Here is a 7,500-nt window from a genome sequence, read left to right on the forward strand (position 1 = left end):
TAATACTCAGAAGTTTATGACCAAATGCAACAGTATCCCCTTATAACGTTTGTTTCCCATAGTCCATTATTCTAGTTGGACTCGTTCGGATACTAAGTATGTCCGGATCAACGTATCTCTGTGGAGCTGCATTTTCCTTGCTCGTAGCTCTCAAGACTAAATACAGAAATAAAAACAGGGACTTACGCTGTGCACTCTCTGGCATTCAACCATGCGCTCAAGATTTAGTAGCTAAGAAGCAGTGTCAAACAGTTCACTAATTCACTCCCAAAAAGATAAAAACACCCCCTTCTCTTTCGCTCTTTTTGTCTTTTTAATTTTCTTTAAATCTGGGAGGGAATTTATTTATAGATGCAAAGGGAGGCGTGGAGGGAAGGACCACCTCTTAGAGAGGGCGTGATAATAAAAAGGTTGAGAACCACTGGTGTAGATGGACGACGTGTCTAATATATTGAAATTCTTCTGTAAAGGGTGTTTATCTACCATTTACGAGTAAGTGAGAATGGGGAAGTTATTGTCATAGATGTGTGTGTATCTTTTTTTATTGTTTTTTTTTTTTTTTTTTTTTTTTTTTTACCCCATGTCTGGAGAAACGGCTTATTATCGAGTATAAGTTTAGACATTCAATTACTACGAAGACGATGTAACAATGCGAGTCCACCGTGCAATCAAAACTGGTCACCCGGGAGATTCATTCTATCATAATTATGAAGGACTACCTGGGGATATGATTGCAGACCTCATGTAGAGACGGGTAATCTGAGGTCATGATTCGACAAATTCAAGTTTAATACACTCAAACAGATAAAAGAAGATAAAAAATGCAAGAGAAGAGGCACATGGTAAAGAAACATAAACCCATTTCAGCACAAATGGATCAGGGAGTCAAATTTGTCAACGATTTAGCCAGATGTTAAGTTTGATATACATCTGGTTAACGGTCGACAGTTTTACTTTGCTTACCATTCATAAATTCTCTCTCTCTCTCTCTCTCTCTCTCTCTCTCTCTCTCTCTCTCTCTCTCTCTCTCTCTCTCTCTCTCTCTCTCTCTCTCTCTCTCTCTCTTCCTACGAAGAAATAAATTACGATATGACAACAGAAAAGCAAATCCCGAAGAGGCTCTACCCAGATCTACACAATGACGGGAAAGAGGAAAAAATAGACAAGAAAGACAAAATCTGCAACCTTTTGAAAAGAGGGAATTGCAGATTTGGAGAAAGATGTTACTACAAACATCCTAAGGTATGTCAAAACTATGAAATATATGGTAAATGTGCATACTTAGATGGCTATGGGGATGATTGCAGAGATCTGCATCCAAAAATATGTAAAAACCTAAAAGAAGGAAAAGGATGTAAGTTCGACAAAAAATGCAAATATATGCACCCTGTAGCCATGAATCATAATCAAATAAATAACCAACCAAGTAATAAAATCCAAAATAAGAAAGAAACAAATAAAGAGAGAAATCAAGAATATCAGGTAAAAGAGAAAAGCAAACCACCAATGAGATATGCAGAGGTGTCAGCAAAAAATTTCAAAGCATCAGCTCCGAAATTCTACTCAAGAGATAATAACTGTATTTATTATGCAAGAGGATATTGCAGAAACGGAGAAATTGCAGATTCAGACACAAAATGAATAATTATGATGAAGGAAGATCAAATATTATGGAAAAGTTGGATTTTTTAATGTCAGAATTTCTGGAAATGAAAAAAAGAACAACATACCAGAACAGGAAAGAGACATGGGAAAATCCTTATTACTACCAATATTAAATGAAGGAGAAAACACGCAAACCATCATAGTGATGAATGCGCAGGGTTTAGTTACGAGTAACTCAAAAAGAAAAATAGAGTACTTAGAAGAAACTAACCCAAAATGAAAAGAAAATAGATATAATGAATATAAGTGAAACCTGGTATTCCCAAGAGACTGGGAATGATGATCAAATAAAAGGGTTCCAAACTTATAGATCAGATAGAAAAAATAGGAATCAAGGGGGAACCGCAATATATGGGAAAGACAAAAAACAAGGAAAAATATATGAGAAATATAGTAACTCAGAATGTGAACTAATAGCGGTAGAATTTGAATCTGAAAAATTGATGAACATAGTAATATATAGACCTCCTAATACTAAAGAGTTTGACTTAATAATTGAAAAATTGGATGATATATGTAGAAATCACAAGGACTGGACTATTCTCCTATCTGGTGACTTCAACTTTCCTTTCGTAGAATGGAAAGAACGAATAGGAGACTGTGGTTGTACTTATACATATAAAAAAGAGAGTAATAGTAGTGCAGAAGATAAGAGGCAATTTGAAAAGCTATTAGATATGCTACTAGAATACAACATCCAACAAATAAATCACCTGCCAACAAGAAAGGAAAATACTTTAGACCTAGTATTTGTGAACGAGATGAATTATGTTAAAGAAATAATAGTTTATAATCCGAGTATTTCAGATCATAATGTCATAGAATTAACAGTTCATTCCAAAGCAAGTGAAAATAGAGATAAGCAAGAAATGAAAAAGTGGGAAGGATATGGAAAATACAACTTCTACAGTAAAAATATAAAAAAATGGTCAGAAATTAATGAAGAATTAAACAAAGATTGGGATAACATTTTCGTAAGTGATGACATAAGGGTAAATACGGAGATATTATATAAAATATTGGAGAAAATAGTGGATAAATATATACCGAAGAAGAATAGTAAACATCATTCATGCATACCAAGAGACAGAAGGATCTTGTTCCAGAAAATCAGAAAGTGGAAAAAAGGTCTTGCAAAAGAAAAAAATGCATGGAAAGTTATAGAACTAAAAAGTAAGATAGAAAATGCAGAACAAAAGATTATACAATCAAAAGAAAATGAAAAACGGGACTTGGAAGAAAAAACCCTATTAAATATCAAGCAAAACCCCAAACTATTATACTCATCATATGCGAAGAAGATGAATAAAAGAAGAATAGAAATAGGCCCTCTGAGAATTGAAGGGAGATTAACGAATGAAAAAAAGGGAAATTTGCAACATACTGCAGAAACGATATAAGAGAGAATTCACCCCTACAATAGATAATGAAGATAATGATATAGAAGTAAGGGACGAAAATAGTGAATATTTAGCTGACATAGAAATTAATGAAGCTGATATTGTGCAGGCAATTAATGAAATTAAAAATGGAGCTGCTGCAGGGCCGGATGGAGTCCCTGCTATTTTGTTAAAGAAAGTAGTCCATTCTATCGCAAAGCCACTTGCAATATTATTAAGACAAAGTGTAGATACAGGCAAGATTTATGATGAGCACAAATTAGCATATATCACCCCTACTTTCAAAAGTGGATCAAGACTAGAGGCAAGTAATTATAGGCCTGTGAGTCTAACATCACATATTATGAAAGTGTATGAAAGGGTAATGAAGAAAAAATATTATGAAACATTTAATAAAAAATAATTTGTTTAATATAGGACAACACGTTTCGTACCCGGAAAAAGTACACAAACCCAACTGTTAGTCCACCGTGAGAACATATTCAAAAATATGAAAAGCGGAAATGAAACAGATGTGGTTTATCTAGACTTTGAAAAAGCTTTTGACAAAGTAGACCATAATATATTAGCAAAGAAAATTAGAAAACACAATATCGTTAGATAAAGTAGGAAGATGGTTAAAAGAATTTTTACACAACAGAAAACAGATAGTTATTGCAAACGATGAGAAATCGGATGAAACCAAGGTAATATCCGGTGTGCCACAAGGTACGGTGCTAGCTGCAATATTGTTTGTTATTATGATTGAAGACATAGACAGTAATGTTAAGGATTCGGTAGTGAGTAGTTTCGCTGATGACACAAGAATAAGTAGAGAAATTACTTGTGATGAAGATAGGAACGCTCTACAAAGAGACCTTAACAAAGTATATGATTGGGCAGAGGTAAATAGGATGGTATTTAACTCTGATAAATTTGAATCAATATATTATGGAGACAGAGAAGGAAAGCTATATGCATATAGGGGACCTAATAATGAGACAATCACAAATAAGGAAGCAGTTAAAGACCTTGGTGTGATGATGAATAGGAACATGTTATGCAATGATCAAATAGCCATTCTGTTGGCAAAATGTAAAGCAAAAATGGGAATGTTGTTACGGCACTTCAAAACAAGAAAAGCTGAACACATGATTATGCTTTATAAAACATATGTTCGTAGTCCACTTGAATATTGCAATATGATATGGTACCCACACTATCAAAAGGATATTGCACAAATAGAGAGTGTACAAAGGTCCTTTACAGCTAGAATAGAAGAAGTTAAGGACCTAGACTACTGGGAAAGACTACAATCCTTAAAATTATATAGTCTAGAAAGGAGAAGAGAACGCTACATGATAATTCAGGCATGGAAACAGATAGAAGGAATAACAGAAAATATCATGGAACTAAAAATATCAGAAAGAGCAAGCAGAGGTAGATTAATAATGCCCAAAACTATACCAGGAAAAATAAGGAAAGCACACAGAACATTAATCCACTACGCACCAGCATCGATAATGCAGCGTCTATTCAATGCGTTGCCAGCTCATCTGAGGAATATATCAGGAGTGAGCGTAGATGTGTTTAAGAATAAGCTCGACAAATATCTAAACTGCATCCCAGACCATCCAAGATTGGAAGATGCAAAATATACCGGAAGATGTACTAGCAACTCTCTGGTAGACATTAGAGGCGCCTCACACTGAGGGACCTGGGGCAACCCGAACGAACTGTAAGGTCTGTAAGGTAAGGCCCTTCCTTCCCTGTGGAATAAGCTACCACAGGGTATCAAGGATCCTGCCACTCTATATTCTTTTAAGAATAAGTTGAAGAAATGTCTGTTATATTAGTATTCACTTAATATGAATTTATTCTAATGCTGATCTTTCATTACTTTCCCTATATGTATATTTATATACCTTGTAGACTAGCCAGTGTCATTTGGAAATAAAGTTATTATCATTACTCTAAAGAGTAGGATGGAAGTCCTCTGTTTGCTTTGTTGCCTTTCTCTCTCTTTCTCCTTTTATTGGAGGATAAGAGTTAAATCTCTCTCTCTCTCTCTCTCTCTCTCTCTCTCTCTCTCTCTCTCTCTCTCTCTCTCTCTCTTCACAGCTTACCTCAGGATCTACCGGATTAATAAAAAGCCTTGATCATACCTATCTACCTAACCTGAGCTCGTCCCCCACATTCCAGGCAACATTACGAAAGCTAAGCACGTGTTATACTCTGAGAGATCCGTTAGTTCATAAGTTGGAATCATGTCTTGACAAGTAGTGGTTAGAGTCATATGAGTAACAGAAAATTTTCCCAAAATTCAGATATTACGGACACTTAAAAAAAGAAAAAAGAAAAGAAAAAAAAAGAAGACCACACTCGATTTCAGTGCTGTAGTGGGCAAAGCGGTAATCTCAGCCTTATAACAATCGCAGGTTCGAATCCCACCCGGTTTTAATATTCAGAATATTTTCCTAAAACAACTATTGTATGATAACTTTATATTAATAATTACTCATCTTTTAATGTGGTGTTATGGCCGTAGGGCCCATAGCAGACGTCTAAACAATTGGGTTCGAAACGCACCTGAGAAAAAGAATTTCTTCATTTTTTCCCTTTTGGATACCAAGCTTTTGAAGCGTTTCCAGAAATATTAGGAACAAGTGGGATTAAGAGACCAGTGAAGACATTGCAATGCACACCATTCATGAAAGTGGATAACAGAATCAAAGAGATGCCACTTGCTAAAAAATAAAAAATGAAAAAGTAAAAAAGCTTCTAAATACTGACAACCGTAAACCGTGATGTTAAAGACAAAGTGATCATTGCCTACGTATAAACAGCCTTGAGAATGGCAGCAATAACACTAACAGTGAACAGATGGCGAGCAAAGGAGGATTAGATCAACAAATAAATACTACAGCAGTGTCTTTCGAGAAAGTAATATGATAAGCGAGGAGATTTATGACGCGTGTCGCAAGAAAAATGTCACATGGTGAAGTGGCCATGTCGGCATTGCTTTTTTCGCCTCCGTCTCTTTTACGATGAGGACTTGTTATGCTCGTTCGGTTGCCACTCGTTGCTCTTGGCCCTGTTCTTCTTGTTCTTTATGTTCTTGGTCAGATAAATCGCTCCGTTGATGTTCTTGTTTTGTAAGTTTGTTCTTAACTGGTAATTTATTTCTAGTCTTTTTATCCATACCATCGCGCTTGTGATTTCACAATATCTAGCACGGTATTTTATATATATATATATATATATATATATATATATATATATATATATATATATACATATATATATGTGTGTGTGTGTGTATTACAGTGGTAAATATTCTGAAATCACAAACGCGATGGTTTGGATAAAAAGACTGAAAATAAATTACCATTTGAGAGAGAGAAATATATATATATATATATATATATATATATATATATATATATATATATATATATATATTCATTTACATATTTTATATATATGGTAAATATATAGTCATTATATATTCATATATCTATATATATACTATATATATACAGATCGATAGATAGGCAGATATATATATATATATATATATATATATATATATATATATATATATATATATATATATGTTATATATACGCACGCACACATGTGTGTGCGTCTGCATTTGTTTAAATGTACGAGAGTGCCGTATCTATAATATATGAAGTACCGTAAACATTCCAAATTGTATCAATGAATTTATATATAAAAAAAAAAACCTACATGTCTTGTCCTGCATTTCTTAGAGTTCCTGTGACATCGGGATCTGACAAGCGTGCATTGACGAGAACATTCTAATATGGGTTGCAGATGATAAGTGCGATAGAACATTCAGCTGAGAGAGTGAACCCCCATCCATGTCCAGACTCCAGAATCACTGGCATTACGAAAGAACAGATGAGCATCTGGCAGAGCGATGAACAGCGATGTTATAACTGTGAGGTTAAAACTGTGATTTCACTACAACAAAGGTTTTATTTAAAGCATGGACTCAAATTGAATTTTCCATTGAGTGCATACTTAGTGCGATGCAGCTTTTAGTTCTCTATAAAAGAAAACAATTGAGATTTCTTTGTTTGTTCGTCCACACTTTTTTTGTCCGCCCTCAAATCTTAAAAACTGCCGAGTCTAGAGGGCTGCAAATTGGTACGTTGGTCATCCACCCTCCAATCATCAAACAAACCAAATTATAGCCCTCTAACCTTAGTAGGTTTTATTTTATTTAAGCTAAATTGTGCCATGATTGCGCGTCTTGCACATTTATAGGTGCCAACAACATAAGCCACCAACGGGCCGTGGCTGAGAATTCCATGCATTATTTTACGCTGGACAGAAAATTCGATTGCGCCGACGAAGCTTCGGTTCATTTTTTTACTTGTTTTTTTCTTGAGTACATAAAAGCAAACGAAGCAAACATACGTTCGTG

This window comes from Macrobrachium nipponense, chromosome 31 (genome assembly GCF_015104395.2).
Source record: "Macrobrachium nipponense isolate FS-2020 chromosome 31, ASM1510439v2, whole genome shotgun sequence".
Taxonomy (NCBI): domain Eukaryota; kingdom Metazoa; phylum Arthropoda; class Malacostraca; order Decapoda; family Palaemonidae; genus Macrobrachium; species Macrobrachium nipponense.